Genomic DNA, 13,221 nt, shown 5'->3' with positions numbered 1-13,221 from the left:
TTTTGTTCAGTATTCTGGAAAAAAAAATGTAAATGGATTAAATGCTCCAACCAAAAGACATAGACTGGCTGAATGGACACAAAAACAAGATCTGTATATATGCTGTCTACAGGAGACCCACTTACAACCTAGGGACACATACAGACTGAGAGTGAGGGGATGGTAAAACATATCCATGCAAATGGAAATCAAAAGAAAGCTGGAGTAAAAATTCTCATATCAGACAAAATAAACTTTAAAACAAAGACTATTATAAGAGACAAAAAAGGACATTACATAATGATCAAGGGATCAATCCAAGAAGATATAAAAAATGTAAACATCTATGCAACCAAAATAGGAGAACCTCAATACATAAGGTAAATGCTAACAGCTATAAAAGGCGAAATCAACAGTAACACAAAGTACTAGGGGATTTTAACACCTCACATTCACCAATGGACAGGTCATCCAAAATGAAAATAAATAAGGAAACACAAGCTTAAATGACACTTTAAACAAGGTGGACTTAACTGATATTAATAGGACATTCCATCCAAAAATATCAGAATACACTTTCTTCTCAGGTGCTCATGGAACATTCTCCAAGATACATCATATCTTGGGTCACAAATCAAGCCTTGGTAAATTTAAGAAAATTGAAATCATATCAAGTATACTTTCCAAGCACAATGCAATGAGACTAGATATCAATTACAGGAAAAAAGTGGGAAAAAATACAAAGACATCGAGGCTAAACAATACACTACTAAAAAAACCAAGAGATCACTGAAGAAATCAAAGAGGAAATCAGAAAATACTTACAAACAAATGACGATGAAATCATGATGACCCAAAATCTATGGGATGCAGAAAAAGCAGTTCTAAGAGGAAAGTTTTAGCAACACAGTCCTACCTCTAGAAACAAGAAAAATCTCACACAAACAACCTTACCTTCCACATAAAACAATTAGAGAAAGAAGAACAAAAAACTCCCAAACTTAGCAGAAGGAAAGAGATCATAAATCTCAGATCAGAAATAAATGAAAAAAATGAAGGAAATGATAGCAAAGATCAATAAAACTAAAAGGTGGTGCTCTGAGAAGATAAAAAACTTGATAAACCATTAACCAGACTCATCAAGAAAAAAAGGGAGAAAACTCAAATCAATAGAATTAGAAATGAAAAAGGAGAAGTAATAACTGACACTGCAGAAATACAAAGGATCATGAGAGATTACTACAAGCAACTCTATGCCAATAAAATGGACAATCTGGGAGAAATGGAAAAATTCTTTAAAAAGCACAACCTTCCAAGACTGAACCAGGAAGAAATAGAAAATATGAACAGACCAATCACAAGCACTGAAATTGAGACTGTGATTAAAAATCTTCCAACAAACTAAAGCCCAGGACCAGATGGCTTCACAGGAGAATTCTAACAAACAATAGAGAAGACCTAACACCTATGCTTCTCAAACTCTTCCAAAATATAGCAGAAGGAGAAACACTCCCAAACTCATTCTATGAGGCCTCCATCATCCTGATACCAAAACCATATAAAGATACTACAAAAAAGGAAAACTACAGGCCAATATCACTGATGAACATAGGTGTAGAAAGTCTCAACAAAATACTAGCAAACAGAATCCAACAGCACATTAAGAGGATTGTACACCATGATCAAGTGGGGTTTATTCCAGGAATGCAAGGATTCTTCAATATACACAAATCACTCAATGTGATACACCATATTAACAAGTTGAAGGAGAAAAACCATATGATCATCTCAATAGATGCAGAAAAAGCTTTTGACAAAATTCAACACCCATTTATGATAAAAACTCTCCAGAAAGTAGGCATAGAGGGAACTAACCTCAACATAATAAAGGCCATATGTGACAAAAACACAGACAACATTGTTCTCAATGGTGAAAAAGTGAAACCATTTCCACTATGATCAGGAACAAGATAAGGATGCCCCTCTCACCACTATTATTCAACATAGATTTGGAAGTTTTAGCCACAGCAATCAGAGACAAAAAAGAAGTAAAAGGAATCCAAATTGGAAAAGAAGAATTAAAACTGTGACTCTCTATAGATAACATGATACTCTACATAGAGAATCCGAAATATGCTACCAGAAAACTACTAAAGGTAATCAATGAATTTGGTAAAGTAGAAGGATACAAAATTAATGCACAGAAATCTCTTGCATTCTTATACACTAATGCTGAAAAATCTGAAAGGGAAATTAAGGAAACACTCCCATTTACCATTGCAACAAGAAGAATAAAATACCTAGGAATAAACCTACCTAAGGAGACAAAAGATCTGTATGCATATAACTATAAGACACTGATGAAAGAAATTAAAGATGATACAAACAGATGGAGAGATATACCATGTTCTTGGTTTGGAAAAATCAACATTGTGAAAATGACTATACTACCCAAAGAAATCTACAGATTCAATGTAATCCTTACCAAACTACCACTGGCATTTTTCCAGAACTAGAACAAAAATTTTCAAAATTTGTATGGAAAAAAAAAGACCCCAACTAGCTAAAGCAATCTTGAGAAAGAAAAACAGAGCTGGAAGAATCAGACTCCCTAACTTCAGACTATTCTACAAAGCTACAATAACCAAGACAGTATGGTACTGGCACAAAAACAGAAATATAGATCTATACAACAGGGGAGACATTCCAGAGATAAACCCATGCACATATGGTCACCTTCTCTTTGACAAAGGAGGCAAGAATACACAATGGAGAAAAGACAGCCTCTTCAATAAGTGGTGCTGGGAAAACTGGACAGCTACATGGAAAGGAATGAAATCAGAAGACTCCCTAACACCATACACAAAAATAAACTGAAAATGGATTAAAAACCTAAACGTAAGACCAGACACTATGAAACTCTTAGAGGAAAATATAGGCAGAACATTCTATGACATAAATCACAGCAAGATACTTTTGGACCCACCTCCTAGAGAAATGGAAATAAAAACAAAAATAAACAAATGGGACCTAATGAAACTTAAGGTCTTTTGCACAGCAAAGGAAACCATAAACAAGACGAAAGGACAACCCTCAGAAAGGGAGAAAATATTCTCCAATGAAGCAACTGACAAAGGATTAATCTCCAAACTATATAAGCGGCTCATGCAGCTCAATATCAAAAAAAAGGAAAAAGCCAATCCAAAAATGGGCAGAAGACCTAAATAGACATTTCTCCAAAGAAGCTATATAGATTGCCAACAAACACGTGAAAGTATGTTCAACAGCACTAATCCTTAGAGAAATGCAAATCAAAACTGCAATGAGGTATCACCTCACACTAATCAGAATGGCCATCATCAAAACATCTACAAACAATAAATGTTGGAGAGGGTGTGGAGAAAAGAGAACCTTCTTGCATTGTTGGTGGGAGTGTAAATTGATACAGCCACTATGGAGAATACTATGGAGGTTCTTTAAAAAACTAAAAATAGAACTACTTTATGACCCAGGAATCCCACTCTTGGGCATACACTCTGAGAAAATTATAATTCAAAAAGAGTCATGTAATAGTTCACTGCAACGCTATTTAAAATAGCCAGAACATGGAAGAACCTAAGTGTCCATTGACAAATGGATAAAAATGATGTGACACATATATACAATGGAATATTACTCAGTCATAAAAGAAATGAAATTGAGTTATTTTAGTGAGAAGGATGGACCTCGAGTCTGTCATATAGAGTGAAGTAGGTCAGAAAGAGAAAAACAAAACCATATGTTAACACATATATATGGAATCAAAGAAAATATGGTTCTGAAGAACTTAGGGGCAGGACAGGAATAAAGACGCAGATGTAGAGAATGGACTTGAGGACACAGGGAGGGGGAAAGGTAAGCTGGGACAAAGTGAGAAGGTAGCACTGACATATATACACTACCAAATGCAAAATAGGTAGCTAGTGGGAAGCAGCCACATAGCACAGGGAGATCAGCTCGGTGCTTTGTGACCACCTAGAGGGGTGGGATATGGAGGGTGGGAGGGAGACACAAGAGGGAGGGTATATGAGGATATATGTATACGTATAGCTGATTTACTTTGTCATACAGCAGCAACTAACACAACAGTGTAAAGCAATTATACATCAATAAAGATGTTAATAAAAAATAGTTATTTTCTGCCTACAATACAGATGATTGCTTAAATTCAAGAGGCAATGAATTTCTTCTGTAACATTTTCAACCAAAATAAGAAGCAGTATTGTTTTTGCTTTACTCACTTCAAATATGGAAACTCTCCTCCATTAAAATATTCCTTTCAACTATTGACAAATAGAATATTCTGGATTATTTCATTGTTGCTGATTTTGAAATGTAAAATAAATTAGAAAAATAATGAGCAAAATCTTCTACATTTTTAAATTTAGAGTTTTTTATTAAATTCATATCACATACATCCTTTATTGTTACCTTGGAAAAAAAGCCTTATTTTCTTTACCCCCCCTTCAATACCCAAAACATATTTTTTTTGTCTACCTATTTTATCTGCACCTGATGTACTGAAGCAAAAATATTTAAATTTTCTATTTTAAAAAGTTACAAGTAAAATACCATTTGACTAATTATCCCACATTTCAAAAATTATTTTCATTTAATTTTAGTTATCTTTAAGCTAAAGCATTCTCCCAGTAAGTATATAAATTTTATATTTTATTTTCTCCAATGGTTTTATAGCTATCTGATGATTGGTTAGTCACCAAATTTGTAAAATTGCCATTTTTGTCTGGATTCTTTCCCTTTTTCAAGGAAACAAATACAAGTGATTGATATATTTTCTTGGTTGAGTCTGGTTTGAAGCTTGAAATAACTTGGAAGTAAACAACTGACCTAATGGTGTATGCAGTGGAGGTATTTAACAAACAACATACAAAGGCTGCCTTTCTTAAGTACAAAATAGAAGTGCTAGACTGTGTCCTCCTGTTCCTGTAGAAGTCATCACCATGACAGCATATTACATCAACTACCTGCCTAACACGAATAGTTCTTTACATCACAGACAATCCAGTTTGATAATAGAGGTTATGAAATGTGGGAAGAAAGTTAAAGCATTCAGAAGTTCTTCTTCAATCTGTATTTCTTTTCTTTAAAATGGTTAGGTTTTGGCTTCTTATTTTTGTTTTGGGGGATTGGGTTGTTTTTTGTTTGTTTGTTTATTTGTTTGTTTGTTTTTGGTTTTCAGGGTACGTAAGATTTCTCCCCGAATTGGAGAGAGTGGCTGGGGAGAAAACAAAGGAGGGGATATACTTACATTAAGAACAAAAAAGGAAAGAGATAAACTTTTCTTTCAAAACTGCATTATAGGAATATATGTATATCAATGAATTCAGGTGCCCTACCTGAATGGCCACAAATAGAAGTCACCTGTATCTTTGGGCTGCCAGGCTATGATAAAGTCTAAAGGGTTTCTGTTCAAAGATGATTTAATACTATTAACAGGGAAAGAATCAGCAGGGCATATCCTTTGGAGACTAATATTCTTCATATCTGAAATTCAGCTTTGGTTAAGGACTCCAAAAGAGACTTTAGACATTTGGGAACCTGCATGCTTTTGCACTGGAATTTGACAAGCATGACACTTCTTACATATCAGCCATGCCAGGTAGACTCATGAGAGAATCCTAGTTGCTTGTGTTTTTTGCTAAATTATAAGTTATTTTACAATACACAATTATCTTCAGATTTCAACTCTGAATATGTTTTGAAGTATGCATGTGTGTGTGTATGTCAGACAGGAGAGTTGGATTACCAATTGAAAAATTTGAAAACAGAAAGCAGTGAAGCCTTCCTCTTTTTTCCCCAAATCAGATATGAATAGTTAATTGAATTATTTCTTTTAACTTAATTGAAGAAAAATTAACAAATAAAATTGTATGTATTTGAAATGTACAGTGTGGTATTTTGATGTACATATACATTGTGGAATAATTACAAAGACTAAGATAATTAACACATCCATCACCTCACATAGTTAATTTTGTGTTTGTGTGGGTGTGTCTGTGTGTGAGTGTGTGTGTGTGGTGAGAATACCTAGGATCTACTCGTATACTTTCAAGTATACAAAAGCATATTATTAACTACAGTCATCATGCTGTACATATTGACTTACATCACCCCACTCTTCCTCCTCCCAGCCTCTGACAACCAACATTTTACTCTCTGTTTCTATAAAACTGGCTTTTTTCTCTTCTTTGATTCTACATGTAAGTGGTATACGTATTTGTCTTTCTCTATTTGGCTTACTTCACTGAGCACGATCCAGGTCTTTCCATGTCACAAAAGCAGGGGTTCCTTTTTTATGGCTGAATAAAATTTCATCACATATATATATACATATATATATATATATATATATATATACACATAGAGAGAGAGATGATAGATATACTTCATGTGTGTGTATATATATATTACCTTATATACATATATATCACATATTCTTTATTCACTCATTCATTGGTTGAAGGACATTTAGGTTGTTTTATATCTTACTTTGTGAGTAATGAGTCAATGAACATGGATGTGTGGCTATCTCTTCAAAATATTGATTTCAGTTCCTTTGGATATATACTCAGGAGTGAGAATACTGGATGATATGGTAGTTCAATTTTTAGTTTTTTGAGAAACTGCTATATTGTTTTCCATAGTGGCTGTATCAGTTTTCATTGCCATCCAAAGTGTATAAAGTGTCACATCCATGCCAACATTTCTCTCTTCTCTTTTTTATAAGAGCTATTCTAACAGGTGTGAGATGAAATCTCATTATGGTTTTGATTTGCATTTTCTTGATGATAAGTGATGTTGAGTACCTTTTCATGTACCTATTGGTCATTTGTATATCTTCTTTGGAAAAATGTCTATTTATGTTCTTTGCATTTTAATTGGATTACTTGTTTTATTGCTGTTGAATTTTATGAGTTCTTTTTATATTATCAATTGACAAATATATCCCCCTTTTTCAGTTTACTGATTATTTCCTTTGATGTGCAGTTTGATTTTTTCCTTTGATCTTCCTTTCTCTTTAGTTTGATGTGGTCCTCCCTGTTTATTTAAGCTTTTGTTGCCTAAGATTTTGTGTCTTATCCAAGAAATCATTGCCAAGACGAAGGTCAAAGATCTTTTTTTCTGTGTTTTCTTTGAGGAGTTTCAGTTTCAGGTCATACATATAAGTGTTTGGTTGTTTTTGAGTTAATTTTTCTGAGTGGTGTAAGAAAGAGGTCCACTTTCATTCTTCTGGATATTGCGGATATCCAATTTTTCTGAACCTATTTATTGAAGAGGCTATCCTTTCCCTACTCTATATTCTTGACATCCTTGTCAAAAATTAGTTAAACATATATGCACGGGTTTATGTCTGGGCTGTCTATTCTGTTCCACTGGTCTATGCACCTGTTTTTATGTCAGTGCCATACTGCAGGGGTCCCCAACCCCTGGTATTGGTCTGTGACCTGTTAAGAACTGGGCCACACAGCAGGAAGTGAGCAGCGGGCAAGCGAGCGAATTTTCATCTGTATTTAGAGCTGCTCCTCATCGCTGGCATTACTGCCTGAGCTCCGCCTCCTGTCAGATCAGCGGTGGCATTGTATCCTCACAGGAGCTCAAACCCTACTGTGTACTGTGCATGCAAGGGATCTATGTTGCACACTCCTTATGAGACCATAATGCCTGATGATCTGAGGTGGAGCTGAGGCGGTGATGCTAGCGCTGGGGAGTGGCTGCAGATACAGATTATCATTAGCAGAGAGGTTTGACTGCACAAAGACCATAATAAATCAGTTGCTTGCAGACTCATATCAAAACCCATCAGCGAGTGTCAAGTAACAATTAAGCTGCATCTGGTGGCAGGATTTAAGTCAGAATTGGACACTTATTTTAGTCCGTATATGGCCCACCCATTATTTTATTTACCACTTCCATCTGTGCCTCTTTCCTGCACTGCGTACTTGTCTCAGTCACAGTTTTGGTAAGCTCACAAGCTAACCCTAGCCAAAATGAGTAAAAAGCAAACGTCCCTGGAGAGCTTCTTTGAAAAGGGGGAAAGACCCAATGATCAGAGAGCAGAACACTCTAAGACTGCCAACAAAAAGAAAGCTGCATTTAAAAGAAAATACCAGGAGTCCTACTTAAACTACAGGTTCATTACAACAGGTGATTCACATTCTCCAAGCCATCTTTGTATAATATGTGATGACTAGCTATCCAATGAAGCCATGAAATCTTCAAAACTGCTTCATCACATGGAGACCAAGCATCCTGCATTAAAAAACAAGCCTTTGGAGTTTTTCAAAAGAAAAAATTGTGAACATGAAGAACAGAAGCAATTATTGAAGGCCACCACTTCATCAAATGTGTCTGCACTGAGATCATCATTCTTGGTGGCTAACTGCATTGCTAAAGCTAAGAAGCCCTTTATTATTGGTGAAGAGTTGATCCTGCCTGTTGCTAAGGACATTTGCCGTGAACTTTTAGGATAGGCTGCAGTTCAAAAGGTGGCACATGTTCCTCTTTCGGCTAGCACCATAACTAGACAAACTGATGAAATAGCAGGGGATACTGAGACACAATTGTTAGAGAGAACTAATGAGTCACCATGGTACGCAATCCAGGTTGACGAGTCTACCGATGTTGACAACAAGGCAACAATGTTTGCTTTTGTGTGATATATTTTTCGGGAGGATGTGCATGAGGATATGTTATGCACACTTTTGTTGCCAACCAACACCACAGCTGTGGAACTATTCAAGTCTTTGAATGATTACATATCAGGAAAACTGAATTGGTCATTTTGTGTCAGTATACACACAGACGGAACGGCTGACATGACTGGATGGCTTTCTGGTTTCACTACTCGGATCAAAGAGGTCGCTTCTGAATGTAAGTCTATGCGCTGTGTCACCCATAGAGAAATGCTGGCTAGCCGAGAAATGTCACCTGAACTTAACAACGTTTTGCAGGATGTGATTAAAATTATCAACCACATTAAAGTACATGCCCTTAACTTGCATCTGTTTGCACAGCTCTGTGAGGAAACGGACGCAGAGCACACACGTCTTCTCTGATATACAGAAGTGGGATGGCTTTCTAAAGGTAGATCACTGGCCAGAGTTTCTGAGTTATGAGAGCTGCTTCAAAGATTTCTTTTAGAAGAACAGTCACGACTGGCAGCATATTTCAGTGACACAGAATGGGTTGCAAAACTTGCTTACTTGTGTGACATATTCAACCTGCTCAATGAACTTAATCTGCCACGTCAGGGGAGAACAACAACTGTGTTCAAGTTGGCAGATGATGTGGCTGCATCAAAGCCAAACTAGAATTATGGGGACAACAAGTGAACATTGGGATTTCTGACATGTTCCAAACATTAGCAGAGATTTTGAAAGAGACTGAACCAGGGCCTTCTTTCTCCCAGCCAGTGCACGATCACTGATCTCAGCTTTCAAAAGAGTTTGAGCATTACTTCCCAACCACAAAAGACCTCTGAACTGGGAAGGAATGGATCTGTGACCCATTTGTGAATAAGCCAGGTGAATAGACTTTGTCCATGCTAGAAGAGGATCAACTGCTTGAGATTGCAAATGACGGTGGCCTTAAAACTATGTTGGAGACAACTTCAAATCTCCATACATTCTGGATTAAAGTCAAGGTGAGATGTCCTGAGATTGCCACAAAAGCAATGAAAAGCCTACTTCCATTTCCAATATCCTATCTTTGTGAAACAGGGTTTTCTGCAGTGACAGCAATCAAAACGAGATTATGGAGTAGACTAGACATAAGCAACACATGTCAGTGTCACTGTCTCCCATCACCTCCAGATGGGACCATTTAGTTGCAGGAAACAAGCTCAGGCCTCCCACTGATTCTACTTTATGGTGAGCTGTATAATTATTTCATTATATATTACAATGTAGTAATAATAGAAATAAAGTGTACAATAAATGTAATGTGTTTGAATCATACCAAAACCACCTCCCTCCCCCAGTCCATGGGAAAATTTTCTTCCATGAAACCGGTCTCTGGTGCCAGAAAAGTTGGGGAACTGCTGCCATACTGTTTTGATTACAAAAGCTTTGTAATATAGCTTGTAATCAGAAAGCTTGATGACTCCAGCTTTGTTTTTCTTTCTCAGGATTGTTTTGGTTATTCAGGGATTTTTGTGGTTTCATACATATTTTAAGATAATTTTCCTATTTCTGTGAAAAATGCCATTGGAATTTTGACAGGGAGTGCATTCGATCTGTAGATTGCTTTGGATGATATGGACTTTTTCACAATATTAATTTTTCCGATCCAAGAACATGAGATGTCTTTCCATTTATTTGTGTTTTCTTCAATCTCTGTCATCAATGCCTTATAGTTTACAGTATGCAGGTCTTCACTTCCTTGATTAAATTTATTCATAAGTATTTTATTGTTTTTTGATATTATTGTAAATGAAGTTTCTTAATTTTTCTTTTAGATAATTTGTTATTTGTGTATAGAAATACAACTGATTTCTGTAGTTGATTTTATGTCCTGCAAATTTACTGAATTCATTTATTAATTTTAACAGTATTTTTGGTGGAGTCTTCAGGGTTTTATAAATATAAGATTATGTCCTCTGCAAACAGATACAACTGTACTTCTTCTTTTTTGATTTGTATGGCTGATTTCTTTTAATTGCCTAGTTGCTCTGGCTAGAAATCTCAGTGCTATGTTAACGGAAAGACAGTGTTATAGAAACGGAAGGACTGGGTTCCCTTGTGTTCTTCCTGTTCTTAGAGGAAAGTCTTTAAATTTTTAACAGAGTATGATGTTAACTGTGGACTTGTCAAATATAGTCTTTAATATGTTGAGGAACATTCCCTCAATATATTAAAGTTATGCAATAATTTGAGAATTTTTATTATGAAAAGTTGTTGCTCTTTGTTAAATGCTTTTTCTACATCTATTGAAATGATCTTATGATTTTTATTCTTCATTCTGTGAATGTGGTGTATTACATTTACTGACCTACATATGTTGAATCATCCTGGCATCCCAGGAATGAATCCCACTTGATCATGTTGTATAATTCTTTTAATGTGCTCTTGAATTCAGTTTGCAAATATTTGTTCAGGATGTTTACATCTATGTTCTTCAAGGACATGGCCTGTAATTTTCTTTTCTTGTAATGTCTATGTCTGGTTTTGTATCAGGGTAATGGTGGCCTGGTAAAATGAGTTTGGAAGTGTTCCTTCCTCTTCAATTCTTTGGAAGAATTTGAGAAGGACTGGTATTAATTCTTCTTTGAATATTTGGTAGATTTCACCTGTGAAGCCATCTGGTCCTGTGCTTTTATTTGTTGGGGAATTTTTGACCACAGTTCAATCTCCTGGCCTGTTATTGGACTGCTTAGATTTTCTATTACTTCATGATTCAGTCTTAGTAAGTTGTGTGTTTCTAGAAATTTATCTATTTATCCTAATTTATCTGATTTGTTAGCACATAACTGCTCATAGTAGTTTCATTATTCTCTGTACCTCTGTGGTATCAGTTGTAAAGTCTCATTGTTTGTTAATTATTTTATTAATTTATGTCATCACTCATTTTTTCTGAGTTAGTTTTGCTAAAGATTTGTCAATTTTGTTTTTCTTTTCTAAAAACCAACTCAGTTTCATTAACCTTTTCTGTTGTCTTTTTAGTCTCTCATTTGTTTCTGGTCTGATCTCATTACTTCCTTCCTTCAGCTAAATGTAGGCTTAGTTTGTTCTTCCTTTTCTGGTTCTTTGAGATAAACTATTTTCAAATCTTCACAATAGTACTAATAATTTCTGAGTACATGTCACATAAATACAATTTCTTTCTCCTTAGGATAAATTTCCAAAATTCTTCCTTAGAACATGTTGTATTGAGCTTCTTACTTTCCTTCCACCTGATAGAGAATTTGAACTCAGAGCAGTTCAGTTTTAATAGTTAGCATCTATTGAAATTTGTCTTAACCTAGGCTTATAATATTATTAAATTCTTAAATGTAATATGTGTATATATATGTAGGTGCAATACCAATCCTAATTCTATTTTTTAAGAATGGCTTTCCCTAGTGGTATAGGAAAAGAAAATAATATGTGTTATTTAAAAAATCAGTTTGCAAAACACAATCTGAAATTTGAGGATAAAAAAATGAGCATATAATTTGTCAAAAGATGACTTCTTGAATAAATTCTTTAGGTAAAATAAAAACACTACATAATTTTACCCCAATTACATACATGTAAAGAAAAACAAGTCACTTTTCATGGATGAATGTAGATATGTCTATATTTTAAAACATTGAAACCACAAAATAATTATTTCATATCTGAATTATATAAGAATACAATGTACTGGAGAAAGATATAGAGATGAATGTGAAAAAAACAACTTCCCTTTTTGCACTGACAATCTAGAAGTAAATATTTTTCAGATGAACATATGAATAGGAAAATACATGGAATTAAGGGCAATTTTTAAAGAATATTTCTTAATTAAATATTTTTAAACCTTTGCCTTCTTTTTCAGAGGTGTAATAATGTTGCTGGACATACATGAGACAAAATGCTCTGCTGAAATATCTATTAATAGACTATACAAAATATATTGATTTTGTAAATTGTCTGCATACCAGCAGGATAATATCTTGTATTAAAACCTTTGCTAGACATGGAAAAAATATCTGATTCAGGAATAGTTTAATACAATATTATATTTGGCTAATCATGTTCTAACATAAAAAATGTCATTCAAGTCAGAAGTTATTTTGTCTTTTTGTAAAGTACGTTTTGCTGTTTATTCCAGCTTTGTTTGTTGTTTAGGTCTTTGGGCATAAAGGCTTAGAGCATTGGCTCTTGAAGCATCAAATGATCAGCAACTGTACACGGACCTTCTACCTCTAAACTGAATAAATTCAGACAGTTCTTTACCCTATTACAAATATCTCTAACCTCCCTTAACCTCAGTAACAGTATATTGCTTATAGTTTTTTCTGTATGAATTAAATAAGTTATTCTAGGTAGAGTTTGTTAGTTTGCCTAGGACATAGTAAATACTATATAAGCATTAGCTATTTTATCTGGAGGCATTGATCTTTACATGTGATAAATACTAACATCTAATTAAGTTACTACTCAATACTAACATCTAATTAAGTTGCTCTTTGTGCTTAGCAGTTGAAACTTAATCCATTTA

The sequence above is a fragment of the Mesoplodon bidens genome, assembly GCF_964165515.1.
Source record: "Mesoplodon bidens genome assembly, chromosome: 2".
NCBI classification, from domain to species: domain Eukaryota; kingdom Metazoa; phylum Chordata; class Mammalia; order Artiodactyla; family Ziphiidae; genus Mesoplodon; species Mesoplodon bidens.
This window is presented reverse-complemented; position numbering follows the sequence as displayed.